Below are 17,926 nucleotides of genomic sequence, written 5' to 3' on the forward strand. Positions count from 1 at the left end.
ATATAATAAAACTGGAACTTAACAGATCCTAAAATGTATTTGTAGTATAGAAAAACATTATTAATGTAATACTAATAATAGTATTTTATCAAATACTATTTGACAAAAAGAGTCCCTCTTTTGGGGGAGATGGGCAGTAACAAAATTTGAATAACAAATAAAAATAAATAAATCATTATTTTAAAATGCTAGTGGTTAAGGCAACGGGCTAGAAACCAGGAGACTGAGAGTTCTAGTCCCGCCTGAGGCATGAAAGCCGGCTGGGTGACCTTGGGCCAGTCACTGTGTCTCAGCCCAACTCACCTCACAGGGTTGCTGTTGTGGGGAAAATAGGAGGAGGAAGGAGTATTAGGTATGTTCACCGCCTTGAGTTATTTATAAAAATAATAAAGGCGGGATAGAAAATAAAAAATAAATTGTTTTTGATAGCACATTATTTACATGATATTTAATAGATACCAAGTAAATAAGTGCATACCATTCAGGACAGATGAAGATGTGTTTTTGCAATGCCAACATCCAAATATGGTTCAGATATGGAACTGATGACCACCTTAAGATCACTGCTTCTCTTTTCAGACTAGGAAGAAGTGATATAGCCACAATTAACAATAGCTTCCTGTAACATCCAAACCTGACAGTTCTTTCCATCTCTGTCACTTTGAAACAACCGTTAAGCAGAGTTCAGAAGCACAAGAATGAATTTTTGCTGTAACATGAGACTGTTACACACCTCATGAGCCACCAAAGATGCGATTGTGAATTTGGATCTCACCATCTTACCCCATCTGCCATACAGTCCAGACTTGGTGCCATGAGACTTCCACCTTTTTCCCAAATTGAAGGAACACCTTTGTGGGCATCTCTGACTCAAATGAAGAGTTGGAAAGGACTGTCAAGAACTGTCTGAAGAGATAAAGTATGAAGTTCTTTCATGAAAACTTTAAGAAGCCTGTCCATCATTGGCAAAAGTTTGTAGCGAATGGTGGTGATTATGTGGAGAAATAAATACAGGTAACAAAAGAGCTCATTTCAAAGATTAATTTCTTGTTTCACTCACTAAAACATTCCTTTTTAAATTAAAATTATGGTGGTGGAGCCATCAGTTTTAATTTAATAGTTGTATCATGTGAACCTTCAACATTCCAAATCATGACATATGAATCTACTTTAAATACTGCTTTGAGGGCTGTGCAATGTTTGGGGTGTGATTTGAAAGATGTGCTTCAGAATATATGGAATGGTAAACTATACCGTTACAACTCAATACTGTTGCAACTCATTAAAGCAGCCATGTTCATTTCAAGGGCTGCATGGCTATTGTGGAAGCCTACTTCTTTATACTAAGCAAACTATAACTAAAAACCACTTTCCTATCTTCTGGATTGTAGACTGAGAAAAAGTTCCTGCTGGTCTCTATCTCGTGGTAGATTCAGATACAGCATCTGTATAGATAGATTAACCATAATTTTATTGGCTAGGTTTACAGATTATTCTAACCCAGAGTTAGTTCAGTAAGTTACAATGGCTAGATTTATACAACAGACTAAAAACCAATTACTCACAACAATATTCCAGGCCATTAAACAAAAATTGACCTTGCTTCTTTTTATTTCCCCAAGCTTCTAATAAAGCCAACACCACAGGGGGAAAAAAATCTATTTTAATAATATCACTTCTCTGCATGTTAAATCACCACAGCAAATTTATGCATTTGCACACTGATTTACAATCTGTTTTACATTTTTCATAGTTTGCTTTACCTTAAATATAAGCTCCAAACTCATGACTCACAGGTTACTTGAGACTGTTTTTTTCCTTTACTCAGAACAGCCTGTTGACATTAATTTGACTAAGGCAACAGATTCCACTCCTGAAAGGTTAGTTAAGTTTTCTCTTCTTCCAAAAACAATAGTTGATTATATATTTTTACAGATTTTGGCTGTGAAGGACCTATGTCCTTCCCAAATATAAATAACCATTTGAGACATGAAGCTGTTCAGAACTAATGTAATTTAGCAAAAATTACCAAGTAGTGTTGCTTCAGTAACAACAAACTCTTAGCAGGTATTTAAATGCTGACTGAATCTTAGTATCTTTTTAACATGACTTACCTACCAAACAGTTGAACGTGACTAGCAACATGAAGGGACAGAGAACTAAAATATTAAAAATTGGAGGGTTGTGCTTGAAAATTTTAGGAAAAAAGAAGAAGAAAATCAGAATTCTTGCCCTTTTAGTCTTCAAATCTCTACTAGGGGAAAAAAAATCCAAGAATGATGTTTTCCCAATCTTGTTATCTTTAATATGTTTATAGACAGAGATTTTTTTCAAACACTGAATTGTCTGCAACAAATTTTTCAAGGATACAATGTACCCAGGTATTCCATCACCCATATTTATTTGCTGCCTCAATACAAAACATTACTGTTCAGAATACACATATTCAAGGCAAGATAAATAAAAGGATCGAACTCTGATACAAGCTGCTGTTTAGACATACAGAAAGCATAGTCTTTTCTTGTACCTAGAGGTGATACAATAGATCTTTTCTTATATATTCTAAGGATCAAGGGGTGAGCAACTTAGGGACCAAAATTTTCAGCACCTTTCCAGAGGGGTCTTTGGGAGTTCTCAGGATGCAAAATAGAGAAATTTTAAGCCTAGTAGATTTTATTTTCATTATTTTCATAAAAAACAGTGGAAATTGTGTTAAAAATTGTGTTTTGCTACTTATTTTTACAGCATGATCTTGAATGATTAGAGTGCAACAGAAATGGGTTTAGGGACTCCTGACTCTCATGAACTACTCTTCTTTCTAGTTAATTGCTTTTTCCCCTTCTAAAGACAGTATGATACCTACAGAAACTAGTATTTGGAAGTATACTACATCTAACAGGTATTTTATAAAGCTATTACAAATAATAAATCTAGCTACAGGTATAAATACCTGGGAAAGAAAAGGAGAAAAATGGAGGGAACTCAAAAAAATGGGGGAAACTCTTTAAAAGCATTTTCCTAGTTCACTACTTTTCTAAATCACATCCTCCATGAAGTTTTAAAACCTAATCTCATTTAAATTCATATAGCAAAGGCTAGCATAACAAATTACATAAGCTAATTATGTGATGTGGGAAGAAATACTTCCTTCTGTAATTAATTTCATTGCATAACCCTACATTTTAGTATTACAATAGGGAAAAATCTTCCATTTCTCCACAATATAACTCATTTTCTACATCTGTCATCTGGCTTTTTTTTTTTTTTTTTTGCAAAGTGGTCTTTGATTATTTAGGCTATGTTTTTAGTCTTTTTAACTTTATAATATGCTGTAGAGTTTTTTGAAAACTGTATTGAGTATTTTAAATTCAGACATATGGTATACAAACAAAAGGCAATTACTATACCAGCGACTTGACTTAGGTCCTTTTAAAATAACCCTGGCATCGAATTTTTCTTTTTTTAAGATAAATTAAGGAAAATTCCCCAATTGTTTTAACTACATACAGAAGCCAATGTTATAACACAGCACCTTGCAGAAAGCATCTGAAAAGTAGTTAGGAATCCTGAAGGGGAAAAAAGGGTTAGGAAAACCAGACCATTCGACTGGTCCATACCCAGCGACTGATGGACCGGTAGGGTTTCAGAGGGAGCTGGGGATCATACCCAAGGATCTGCTGCACGGTCCAGCAGAGGTCCTGGCTGCTGCCTGGAATAGGGAAGCGGCCGGGGCCTTGGATAGGATTGCGCCTGCGTGGCCTCTCTTGTCCCATCGAACCCGACGATCCCCGTGGTTTACAGAGTAGCTGAGGGTTCTGAAGAGGATTAAGAGACGCCTAGAGCACCACCGGAGGAAGACAAAGACCGCACCCGACCGAACACAAGCTAGAGCCGCTATTAAGGCCTACCTTGTGGCGGTAAGAGCGGCAAAACGTCAGCATTTCTCCACTCTTATTGCATCCACAGAATGCCACCCAGCGACCCTGTTTAAGGTTACATGATCCCTCCTGGGGAAGGGGGGTTTGGTGGCCTATCTTCAGGGCCGTGCTGAGGAGTTTTTCAAGCATCTACAGGATAAAATCACTCGGATCCGCTCTAAGTTGGACTCCAAGCATGAGGCAGAGTCTGGGGAGATGCCGAGGGAATGGATTTACCCTGTTATCTGGGAGCAGTTTGATCCTGTTGGGCCCGAGGAAGTGGACAGGACCCTCCAGGCTGTAAACACCACCACCTGTCACCTAGATCCATCTTCCTCCTGGCTAGTGAAAGCTGCCAGAGAGATGACATGTGGTTGGGTCTAGGCAATGGTTAATACATCCTTGAAAGAGGGGGTGTTTCCGACAGCCTTTAAGGAGGCGCTGGTGCTGGTGCACACCCTCCTCAAAAAGCCATCGCTGGACCCTACTGTTTTGGACATTTTGTATTGGGGGAGATGGGCGGTGATATAAATTTAATAAATAATAATAATAAATAAATTTTTCATCCAGTCTCCCACCTCCCCTTTCTGGAGAAGGTGGTTGAGAAGGTGGTGGCACTGCAGCTCCAGAGGCTTCTGGATGAAATGGATTATCTAGACCCCTTTCAGTCAGGTTTCAGGCCTGGATATGGGATGGAAATGGCATTGGTCACACTTATGGATGATCTCTGGCAGGAGCAGGATGGAGGCAGTGCATCCATCCTTGCTCTTCTTGACCTCTCAGCGGCTTTCGATACCATCGACCATTGTATCCTTTTGGGGCGGCTCAGGGAGTTGGGGGTGGGTGGCATAGTCTTGCGCTGGTTCCTTCCTCCTCAGCCGGTCCCAATCGGTGGTGATAGGGAGTGAGAGGTCCTACCCTCGGCCCCTCCTTTGTGGGGTGCCGCAGGGCTCAGCACTCTTTCCGCTCCTTTTTAACATCTACATGAAACCACTGGGTAAGATCATCTGTCATCACTGGACAAGGTATCATCAGTATGCTGATGATACTCAATTATACATCTCCGTCCCAGGTGAAGTAAGTGATGCTGTGACCGTCCTTTCCAGGTGCCTGGAGGCTGTGGGGGTCTGGATGGGGAACAACAGGCTTCAGCCGAACCCTGGTAAGACAGAGTGGCTGTGGGTGGGGGGCTCCTCGGTATAGGGGAATTTAATATCTTTGTTTCTGGATGGGGTTGCACTGCCTCAGACAGACCTGGTACAGAACTTGGGGGTCCTACTGGACTCACAACTCCTGCTCAAAGAGCAGGTGGCAGTCGTGGCCAGGAGGGCCTTTGCACAACCTCATGTTGTTCGCCAGTTACACCCTTTCCTGGACCAGGAGGCCCTTCGCACAGTCACTCATGCCCTGGTCATCTCCCATACAGACTACTATAATGCACTTTACATGGGGCTACCCTTGAAGAGTATCCAGAAGCTACAGCTGGTCCAAAATGCAGCCGCATGAGCAATTATTGGTGCCCCTAGATCAGCACATATTACACCACTGCTTCCCAAGCTGCACTGGGTGCTGGTTTGCTTCTGGGTGCAATTCAAGGTGTTGGTTATTACCTTTAAAGTCCTACATGGTATGGAACCAGGGTACCTGAGGGACCACCTCACCCCCATTACATCCACCCGTCCCACCCAATCATGCAGAGAGGGCATGCTGCGGATCCCGTCTGTAAGAGAGTTCCATCTGGCAGGGTTCAGGAAGCGCACCTTCTCTGCAGTAGCATCCGCCCTTTGGAACATTCTTCCCCCAGGGATAAGGCAGATTCCATCTCTTGTGGCTTTTCGTAAATAACTAAAACCTTGGTTTTGCCACCTCGGGGCAGGAAGGGGAGTAATCACTCCTGGAGATGGTTAGCACCCTAAATGGCCTCTTAAACATATGTGAGCAATTTTCCAACTAGCATTGTCATCTGGATTTCATACTGTATTTACTTTAATATTATTTCTGTATTTATATTTTTTATGGTATTTTAATGTTTTATCCTGGTTGTAAACCACCCAGAGTCCCCCCTTTGGGGGGAGATGGGCAGTGGCAAAATTTGATAAATAAATAAAATAAATAAAATAGGAAAATTCTGAAAAAATGAGATAATTAAGGCCCAAACACAAATAATTCCAAAAAGAAAGAAAAATGGCACCCAATTAAACGATGGCTGCATCAAGATAAGCTGATAAGCTGAGAAATAAATGGACAAGTTTAAAACATGGAAAAAGACCACAAAAAAAAAAAAAGCAGAGTATCAGACAATAGTCTGAATCTGTAAGGATGGCATCAGAAAGCTAACACTCAGAATAAGCAGAGGCTAGAAATGAATGCCAGAAATAACAAAACTTGACTACCCATTCTTTTGGTATGTGCAGAACAAGCGAAAGAGGAAGCAGTTAGTCCACTGATTGGAGAAGTTGGCAAGCTGGAGACAGGCAACAGGAAAGAGACCAAACTGCTTAATTTCTATTTTCTACATCTGTCTTTTCACAAAAGGAAAAAGTGGCCATATAAATTGAGTAAAATAAATAACAGGAAAAGGTGATATAACCTGTCAAAGCTATACTATGAGTTGGCGGGGGTAGGGGGGTTGTAGAATAGAAATGCAGCTCAAGATAGGTGACAAAATGGTATGAGATCTCCTAAATGCTCTGAATAAATTTAAGGTCCTGGGTCCAGAAGGGATATATCCCAGAGTGCTAAAGGAACTGGCAGAAGTGATCTCAGAAACACTGACTATAATCTTTGAGAACTCGTGAAGTACAAGGGGAGTGCCAGAAGACTGAAGAAGAGCTAACATTGTTCTTCAGTCTTTAAAAACAGGAGGAAAAAAAGCAACAGACACAGATAGCCAGACTGGTCATCCTGACGTCAGCACCTGGGAGTATCCTAGAAAAGATCAACAAGCAGTCAGTTTGAAAGACTCAGAAAGGAAAAAGAGATTACTAGAAGCCAGGATGGATTTGTTAAAAAACAGTTCTGTCAGACAAATCTTTTTTTTTTTTTAATAAAGTGACCAAGGGAATGTTGTTGTAGTTCACTCAGACTTCAGTAAGGTGTTTGATGAAGTTGACCATAACCTTCTTCTTGATAAAATGGAACAATGAGGGATAGATGGTCCCACTTCCGGATGGATTTGCAGTTGGTTGAACCACTGTAGCCAACATATGGTCTTTAATGCGTCTATGTCCACATGGAGGGAGCTATGCACTGCATCACCTCAGGGTTCTGTCCTGGGCCCACTGCTCTTTAACATTTTCATAATGACTGAGATGAGGGGACAGAAGGAATGTTCATCAAATTTGCAGACAACAAAATGCTGGGGAAGGGGGGGAACTGTAACACCTCAGAAGACAGGTTCAAAATTCAAAAGGATGTCGATAGACTTGAACATTGGGCCTTATCCAAAGAAATGCAGTTCAGTGACAAGCAATGTAGGGTTCTGCACTTAGGTAGGAAAAACAGATGCACAGGTACAAGATAGGTGGTATCTGACTCAACTCAACTTGTGAGAAGGATGTGGGCATCCTGGTAGACCTCGGATTAAGCATCAGCCAGCAGTGTGCTACAACTGCCAAAAGAGCTAATGCGATCTTGGTTTTCAACAGAGGTATAGTATTGAGACCAAAATTCTAATTCAATTCTATGCTACACTGGTCAGGCGACACTTGAAATTCTGTGTCCAGTTCTTATTGCCAGAATTCAAGGACACTGAGCAACTAGAGGGAGTGCAGAGAAGAATGTCAGCCCTTTGAGGTAGCCTAGGTGAGGAAACAGATTTCACAAGTTTGATTGGGACTATATTTTACTGATATAGGCTACAGGGAAAAATTTCCCTTTTCTCTCTTTTATACCCCAGTGAATCAAAGTGGAGCCAGCCTGAGAGTCTTTCTCACATCTTCTCTGTATCCCAGGCTTAGAGTACACCTTTGTTTTTATAACCATTTCTGCATAGTTCCTCCAAGGTCATTTCTGTGGCTCTCTACAAAGAGGGACCAAGATGGTTAGGGGCTTAGAGGTTAAATTATATTAAGAACATTTAAAGGAACTTGGTAAGTTTAGTCTAAAGAAGAAAATGCTAAGGGGAGACATTACAGCAGTCTTTAAATACCTGAAAGGCTATCAGAGATAAGAGGGTGTAGTTCCTGGACCAGGAGGCCATTCTCATTGTCAGTCATGCCCTCATGACTTTCTGTCTGGACTTCTGCAATGCGCTCAACATATGAATGCTTGAAGAGCATTCAGAAACTTCAATGGGTGTAGAATGCAGCAGCACGGGCAGTAAATGGCACCTGTTACTCAGCGCATGTAACATCACTATTTCATGAGTTGCACTGATTGCCAGTGTGCTTCCAGGTGTAACTCAAGGTGCTGGTTGTCACCTTTAAAGCCCTTCATGGCTTAGGACCAGGTTACTTGAGGGATCATCTGTCCCCAATTGTTTCTACCTATCCCATCTGTTCAGGCAGGAGGGGCATGGTTTGGGTCCTGTCGACTAAGGAATGCCAATTGGCAGGGCCCAAAAGGCATGTCTTTTCTGCCGCAGTGCCCATCCTATGGAACATTCTCCTTCCAGAGATGGCCCTGACCCTGCTGGACTTTCATAAGGCCCTAAAGACCTGGTTCCATGCTCAGGCCTGCGGCCCAAAGTGTGTGAAGGAACCCATTTCCTGGCTGCTTTAGAGACTGTAGACTTCCTCAGCTGTTATGAATAATTAAATTAAAAATAAATTATTTTTCTCCATAGCTCCCAAGGATAAGACAAGAACTAATGGGTACAAGCTTTAGAGAGAGAGATCCAAACATGAAATAAGGAAAAATTTTCTAACAGTGTGAGCTATTAAGCCAGTGGTTCTTAAACTATTTCACCCAACTGCTCCTTCTCCCCATCTCAAATGATGTCATTACCCCCATTAAAAAAAAAAACTCTGTTGTTTTACGCAAGCGTTTTGACAGGGACCATCCCAAACTGAATTTTTGACTCACCAACAATTACAAATTGCTCCATTACCCCCAGGATATGTCCAAATAACCCCCTTGGGGGATAATTAACCCCAGTTTATGAACCACTGTTTTAAACAGTACTGCAACCTGTCTCCTGTAATTGGGGGTGCTCCACGACTAGAAGTTTTCAAGCAAAAATTGGACAGACATTTGTCTGGAATGGCATGAGGATTCCTGCCCTGGGTAGCAGGTTGGACAAGCAGATCTCAATTTCTAAGGCAGATGACTCTCAAAAGTAACAAAAACAATGATATAATGTACAGTTCACTTTTGCATAAAATAACACATATTATACATGACGATTCAAATTTGTATTTGGAATGGAACAGGCCTTTTTTTTTTAGGAGCACACTTAAAAGATATCCGTTTTAAACCAAGGCATCTCCAGGTAAAAGATCTCAAATCTCAGAGTTAGGGAAGAGTAATTTTTGTCTCAAATAGTAGAGAGCTACCACTATCTGAGCTGACAAGAGAGATCTAAATAAACAGCCTACCTCTGTATAAGGTAACCTTAGAGACAATATACTTTTACACTAAAATATCTTTGCCTAACAATTGTTCTTTTACATTTCTTTCTTCCAGTCAAATTCAAATACATATTCTTTGGTTTGCAACTCTTTGGGGTGCCACAATTGAAACTAAGCAAACTGATACACAAACTCAAACTATGCATGATAACAGCATGTCCAAGTTTAAATCCAGACTACCTCAATCACTTATTAAGGCAATGGGAGAACAGAAGAAAAGTGCCTAGCAGCAGTAGAATATACTAGAGCTTCTCCCTACCAACAGCTGAAGAATTCTTCTCTACAGCCAAATTCTGATACCAGATAAACTTAAATTGGGATAAATCTGTGTGCGTTGCAGGAAGAAGTTGCAAGGAGCGGAACAACAGGGAGTTCAACTACCTTGTCACCGCACAGCCAATCTTACTGCTCTTAAAAACAGATCCCCATTTGCTATATAGTTTAACACATGATTTCAGTACATATAGGAAGTTGGTGAAGCTATATATTATAATACATTTCAACAGATGCATTTTCATTCATGGCACTCCAAAGACAGCACATCCTGCTGGCTGTAAACTGTCAGCAAGAGATGCAAGTACCGACAGAGAGAGGTTTGCCTTTTTCTGTCCTTTTCCTAAGAAAGGTTTTTTTTCCCCCTTTAATTTCTTCCTTATTGTGAGCAATGAGAGGAAATAAATACTGTACAAGTAATGAAAGGAAGTAAAATTAGAACAGCTCTAATTTGGGGAGAATACCTAGATGTGTGGATGTGCTCAATATCACCTAATCTTCAACAGCACTCATTTTAGTTTTGTCCACTGTTTAACATCAGAAGAGCCACCCTCAAAAAGTTGGAAGGAGAATCCAATGTTAGATTTTTCCCCCTCTGAAGATCAAATCTTACCCTCTGGGAAAATCAATCAATCTTATGCCCACCCACTGTCTCAAATGGAGGGAAAAGGGAAGCAGTCTGGAGAACAGGAACAGCAATATTCCTAGACAGCAAAAGCCAAGACCATATCATCATGGCTACAGATCCACCCATGTTGATTTAAGTGTAGCCATGGCAACTTTCAATAAAAATCCCACCTACATTGGCAATACAACAACTAGGTTGCTATGTTTTCGTTTCCAGGCACCTTTTTCCCCTCCCTTCCCTTCCCAAGGCCTAGCTAGGTATGACATGGGAGCGGAGTCTACATGAGTGCCCAGATGGAATTAAAGGAAAAGCAGCCACAGCAGACCAGCAGCAGAAGCAGGAAAATAGTGCAAGTTGAGAAGTCGCTTAACTCTTTTCCCGCTCAATATTTCCCTGTCCTTTATGGAAAATAAAGAAATAAAGAAAACTTGGGGGCACAGTTCTAAATGGAAAGACAACTGAAGAAAAAAGGGTTAAGTAGTCCTCCTGCAATTTTTTTGAATTCCATCATTTCTCATCTGCTTTGTCTTTTTTGGATACTGTTATATATGCTTCTTGTATAATGCTTAGTTTGGCTCTTACAGAACTCCCCAGCCCAAGGAAGGATTTTGGGAAATACAGCCAAAAAAAAAAGGATCTATGTTCTGGCATATGTATGCCTATGCTTAAATAAAAGCAAAGCTTGTCTACAAAACAGCCAAACCAGCACAGCTTATTGCATCCTCAGCAGATTCACTGACAAACTTAACAGTTTGTAGACAACAGTTGTTATTGGGCTGTTAAAATATATTCAGAACCAAGTTTATGTAAATAAACTTAATCCAGGGATGATTCAGACATGGTCCCAGCTCACTTTTTTCCTCTGCAGTATCCTAAAACTCCAGTAATGTGTCACTGAAATTACCAAATGATGGTATAATTTCTTACTGATTTTCCCTTTAAAATCATGGAAAAACTGTATGCATGCCTTCAGATTTGTAAATGTGCATAACCAAAGTAAAAGAAAACTTAAACCAGCATTCAAACATCTCTTAAAATATAGGCTGTCTTGCTTCTACATTATGGCATCATCTCTATGATCCCTGGCACTCTCATTCACCTCCCCAACACAAGAATGTTAGAATTAATGCTCCCAACTCCATGATGGTTGCCCATCCTGTCTTAATTCATTAAAAAGACATACTTATAGCGAAGTAAAAGATGTAACTTGTTAACAATTTTTTTTTCTACAGATGAGTAAGAAAAACAAGATTCTTCAGAAACATACTCCAGTCTAGGCGTGCTATTCATGCCTCCACTTTTGCTTCAGGGAAAGTAGTTCAAGGCATGCTAAAGCAGATAAATTCCAACCAATTCGTGCAGAAGAACATGTCACCAACCCATACACAAAAAATGTCTACTACATTGGGCAAGACAACAATCAGAAGGAAGTTGTTCACGCAAATAAGAAAACTACATCTTTTGTAGATTTACAAAAATAACCTAGGATAGGCATGTCTCTGCCATATGCACAACATTCTACTAATAATACAACAGATTAAAGTATATGCTCAGGATTAAATCAAATCAGCTCAGATACTAATCTTTCTTCTGGGATTACCCAATTTTTAAATTTATTTTTAAAAAATTTTGGCCATTCTTCTATTGGATATTTGATTTCTTTGAAACATATTGCAACTTTCATATTTGCATCTTTGGCACAGAACCCACACTTCTAGCAGTTGAGAACACATCAGCCTATTTTTTTCTACTTTATCTTGCCCAAAGGCACATATTAAGTAGATTAAATAATCAGAACAAACTGTTACTAGTAGGACAGCATTTTATAGTGCTTCTGAAGATGGAGGGACACATCAAGATGATCAGGTAAAACAGCACAACAGAGCCAAGCTATAATCCCACATTAACTGCAACATTATGTAAAAGCATTGAAACACATGTGATATTTACAGCTAACATGTGATCCTTTGTCAAAAGGCCTGTTTTCAACAGCAACACACTGATAAAATGCTGATACAATGCCGTCAAGCCACAATAAAGAGGTATCTCCCATTAACTACTTACTGACTCAAGGCTGATATGACAGTGTCTCAAAGATACATTTTCCCTACCCCAAACAATTCACTCTTCAGCCTTTTGACAGCTTTGTACTAAAAATTGATTTGGCAAGTTTCATTATGATGAAGACATAAACCTTCTTATTTCAGTTTGGCAGACCTGACTGTAAAGGACTACCAATCACTGCAATGTTCAAGAACCTCAACAACCAAGGTAAAGAGCCAACTGTCTGTACAACATTTGCCTGTGATATTCTACTATATCAGTTCTAATACAAATTTAGGAAATATTCCATGTTCAATTCAAGATACGATTCCCTTACTGCAGTTGCTTTTATAATCTATTTTGATTATGGAAAAATTATACAATTACAATTATGTAAACTTTTGCCAACAAAAAATAATACCCTATTTCATTCAAAAAAAATTAGAAGTTTATGCTTTTAATACACTACTCTATAAAATCTAAAACAGATTATATAATTGTCATAGAAACAGTAACTGCATTTACAATAAAAAATAAAAATTCTAAAACCCAATCTACACCCCCCCCAGTACTGAAAACCAATTATTTACAAAACTAAACATGTGATGCTTGAGCATAACCAGTTAATGCTATTTTAAATTACATCAACCAGAACCACAGTGCCAAACTACTACTTGGAAAATAACAGCAATACTTGGGAAAGGATGTTTTTAATTTTACACGATTTCTAAGCTGCTCCAATCATGCTATTCTGGGTAGTTTACAGTAATTTAAAAAATAAAACTATTACAATAAAAGAATAGAATTCATAAATCCAGCCAGCAAAAATATAATAGCAGCAAGACTCATAAATTAAGATCCAAAAACCGAAAACAGAACTGCTTGGATTCCCTCCTAAATGTCTATAAGGAAAGAGCCATCCTTACCTCAGGAGGCAGATGTCCACAGCACGGAGCAAAAGAAAAGGCACATTTTGTTTATATTTAAAAAAGCAACACAGAACACACATAATGACTATAGCATCAATATATTCTCTGTATTGCTTTTTGTAATATAAATCATAATTGGTTGAATCCATAGAGCACACTAAGCCAAAGCCAATACTTTTCTAACTAATGGCAAATAACAACTGTTTTGGGTCAACCTGACAAGTAAATTCATGTCTACAAGAATATAACATATTTCCACTGTTACATGTCTTTAACAAGGCATAAATGAGGAATTCTGGTATACAGTATATGCATGGGCTGGCCAGCAGGCTTATACATTTGGCTGCCTTGTTTACAATGTTGGTCTGCAAAGATTTTATAAGTAATAAATATCTCAGCAAGCTGTAATATCCTGGATGTGAAAGGCTAGATAATAGAGATAATTTAGAGTCCTTGGTCAATAACTACATTTTTGAGAAATGAAGTTCTTTGTGAAATCACAGGCATGAGAGGTCCCTAAATCACAAACCTCAAACTAACTGATAAAATGGCCACTAGGAAAAAGGGAATTTTAATTAAAAATAATGGATTATACAGCCTTCCCCATCCTTTCTCCTCCTCCAAGGAGAAGGGTTTTAAGAAATCACAAAGAAAAGATGCATGTTATAATTTTATTTTTCCCCACTAAGTGCCAGCCCTTACTTCTCTAACATGCTGATCATTTCATCAGGTATATAATCTCAAAGTCCTTCTGGTGTAAAGAAACTACTGGATATAAACTTTTCACTTGGTATTGCCATCTATAAATAGATGCAAACTCTTCTACAAAAAAACATGTTAATTTCACCACTAAAGTATTAGGACAATCTTCAGAATTGAAAAAGTATAAAGAATGCATGGCTTTGTTTTGCTTGTGCATCCTTTAAAGCACAAGCAGTAGTGTAAAATGAAATAATGTATTACTTAGTTATCCTAAAATCCATGCTACTATCTATTTTGTGCCAAAATGCTCACCAAGTAAGCATGTTGTATTCCATACTTTTGTGTATGTTATCAGCATCTGAAAAGTATTAATATGCATTAATGTTTCAGACTTTCCATACGTATCAACAATGGTGTGGCATGTTAATGGCTAACAATGTATTAGAGAATACGTTTCATGACATAAAGTCTTGAAAATATAAAAAGTACACGTGTTTTGCTCTAGAAATAATTCCTTACCTTGATAAGCTTTAAACATGAAAAAAGTGTATAACTGCAATTAGTTAATTACCCATTACTTGGAAATAAGCTCTATTAAACTCAATGGAACTTCTGATAAGATTACGTTCTTAATTATCCTAAATCAAACAGGTTCACACATCAAGCTAAGACAAACCTTCCAGATTATAACTAGTTTCCAACATCCTGAGGCATAATGTAGACTGCTTTGACATTTTGTGTGCATCTAGCTGTTTCATTAGTACTGTATTGTTTAATGCAACACGTGGACCACTGTATGGTTTAAACAAACCATAGCTAAAATAACTGATGACCTAACACAAAAGCTAGATTTATCTATAAATATATAGATTATGTACAAATGCATATATTACAAAAGTTTAGTATGTCAAAGGCAAGATATAAAAGTAATAAATACCCAATGGAATATTTTCCCCCATAGAATTCTGTCTTTATAAAGAATCAGACTAATTCACAAACATAAAAGTTATTCACAGCATTTTTCATGGGCTTTAGGAAAACTGTAAAGACCTACCTGTTCTGTCTTGCATAGGAGGAGATGGTGTTGTAACTACAGGTGGAGTTCACAGGGACATGGCGTTTGTATTTTGTTTTTTAATTTTGTTTTTTTCATTTTTATATGCATTTGGAGGAGTTGAAATTATTTTAATTTTTCTATATGTTGACTTTATAAGCCACGCAGAGCCTTCAGGAATAGGCGGCACACAAGCAAAGTGAGTGAATAAATAAACAAAGCCCTGACCTGATTACATGCTACTTAATCTATTTGCTTGATGACATATTTATTAAAATTAGCCTCTTAGTAATTCTATAGTGATGTCATAGCTTGATTTCTTCTCTAATATTATTCGCTTGTAAAATGTCTCCAAGTTTTTAAAACTTAGCACTGACATGTGCATGATACAAAAACCACCATAACAACTCTAGGGAATTGTAGTGAACCTTAATTATATTCAGTTTCCTAATTGCCATAGATGGAGGAAGCTGAGCAACACAGTTTTGTAAATTGCCTTCTAAGGTGAGAATATAAAAAAAGAGTAAGATTTAATTTCTCTCTCAAATACAACCTTCCAACAGACGACCTAAGTCATATAAAGAGCCAGTAAAGCAAAAAACCAAAGTGAGACAGCTAAGATTACTGTCCTTCATTTGTTGTTTTTTAAAAATAAATGTGATGTTAATACCACAGAACAAAGAGTCAATGATTTCAAGTACCCTTTATATAGCACTTAGTGCATAGTCATAGCTTAATATAAGTGCATTTACAAAATTAGCTACATGCATATCCAAGTATCTGGTTTCACAAGGCACATGCGAATAAGACACCAATATTGCTGGCCAGGAGAACTCAACGTTTAGCATATAAAACAAACACAAAAAACTGTCTAAATTAAATTCAGGTAAGTATATCTTTAGATGAAAAAGAATTTTAATTATCTCAGTGTAATACTCTTCCTAAAAATAATGTTACAAGTTATCAGCTAGGATGGAAACTGCTTTAAAGTAAAATTGCTATATTACAAGCACGTTTTGACACAGAAAATCATAAAATAAATGCTTGCCTAATAAAAATTACTAAAAATGAAAGCACAACACAAATAAGATTTGATGTTTGCAGCCAACTATTACTATAATAACAAACTGTATTATAATAAAGCCTATGACTCCAAATACTAAATAATTCCCACAGGGTTTTGTTTTGTTGAAAAAGATTTATAAGGGAAAAGGCAATCTCCAAATTAAACGTTTAAAAGATCGCGATTAAGGACTACGGTAATATTAAACTTAACATCAACTCTAAAGCCCAACTAGCTTTAAATGATTGCCAGTATGAAGTGATTACTCCACATACCATTCTGAGTTAGACTGTTCCCCTTGGCATGAAAATAGTCATTACTTTCCCCAAACCATTGTTGCTAGTTACCTCTGAGTCCCGAAGAGAGGCAATAATTTCTTGTAACAAGAGTAGACTGCGGCCACGCCTTCCTGCTGCTCTAACAAGCTGCAAGGGGAGCAGTCGTGTCACATTTCTTCTTTCATACACAGCGATCCTAAAGATTAGCCTGTTTGGCCAGTGTAAAACTAATCTAGCAAAAGGGCACGGAAGGGTGAGGGCGGGGGCAGAGACAGGCGCACGCACGAAAGGGAAATTTCTGGTTCCCAAAGCGTAAAAAAAAAACCTGCACAGAAAGCGAGAACGGAAGCAAAGCGAGAAATGAACTATTTATAACCTAAACTAGGTGCTCTCAGATACGCCGGCAGCAAGGAAGCCCGTTTGTACTTCACTCTAATTAATGATAAAAAAGGGGGGAGGGAGATTTTAGTAGTGCTTTGCCCAGCCGTGGTAAAAAGCCACCCTTGTTCAGGATCCATTCTACCAGAAAGAGTGGAAAATTTGCAATTGAATTTAAAAGGCACCGTCTCAAGCCCTCTTCCTCGAATCGAGACACAGAGCTCAGCTGGGACCCGGGTACGTGCTCTAATCTCTCTCCTAAACTAAACCGCAGCGGCTATGAAGATCCGAGCAATCAAGCTTCGGGCTAAAATCCTCCTCCGGCTTCGCTTTCCTTCCAGACCCACCTGCTTAGGGGCAGATTCTGCTCTCCTCCTTCTGGGAAACACCAAGCCTGATCTCCTACTTTTCTCAACCCAACTCGCCCCTACAGGGCAGCTTCATTCCGAGCGCGCTGGGTCGGGAGAAGGAGCAAAGCGTGGAAACCCCAGAAACAGCTAGGAAGTTGAGGGCAGGAGGCGAATTGCTTCGGCCACGTCCCCACCCCAGCCCAACCCACACTTTCGACCCCAAAGATTAGCGGTGAAGAAGATAAACCCAGGGGCTTCGCCCTTCCAGCCCCCTGGGGAAGAAAAGCAGGCTAGCTCGCTCGCTCCCCTTCCCCGCCTCTTACCTTCACAGATCAGGCAGCGCTGGATTCCCCGCAGCCGCCACCGCCTCAGCCCTCGGCATGTCCGGAGAGCTATTACAAGGAGGCGCCTCCCAGGCCCGACTCAACCCCGGGCTGCTGTTGCTTCTGCTGCTGCCGCCACCTCCTCAGCCGCTGCCATCTTGTCCTGGCGGCTGCGAGGAAAGCGCCCCACCTCAGCCCGCTCAGCTCCCCGGGCCTCTGCCTCATCTTCCCGGGGAGGGATCCAGCCTGCCGCCGCCGCCGCCACTTCCTCTGCTGCCGCCGCCGCCCACTCCGGCGGCTGTTCTGTTCCCGCTTCTTTGGCGGCGGGGCCTGCGGGAACGAGCGCAGCTGCCTCCTCCGTCGTAGCCCTGAGCCGCCCACTCCGCTCCCGGGGCTGTGAAGCTGAGGCAACCTCCTC

General features: G+C 39.7%; 1 protein-coding gene across 1 annotated transcript in view; it reads right to left on the bottom strand.

Annotated features, from left to right (window-relative positions):
* HIPK3 (homeodomain interacting protein kinase 3) overlaps positions 1-17,627 on the bottom strand; it is a 66,448-nt gene extending 48,821 nt beyond the window's left edge. The window contains exon 1 of the mRNA XM_063289511.1: positions 17,509-17,627. The gene's annotated coding sequence lies outside the window, so the exon portion shown is untranslated. The remainder of the gene's footprint in view (positions 1-17,508) is intronic.
* Between the last annotated feature and the right edge of the window lie 299 nt (positions 17,628-17,926).

The sequence above is a fragment of the Candoia aspera genome, chromosome 1 (genome assembly GCF_035149785.1).
Source record: "Candoia aspera isolate rCanAsp1 chromosome 1, rCanAsp1.hap2, whole genome shotgun sequence".
NCBI lineage: Eukaryota > Metazoa > Chordata > Lepidosauria > Squamata > Boidae > Candoia > Candoia aspera.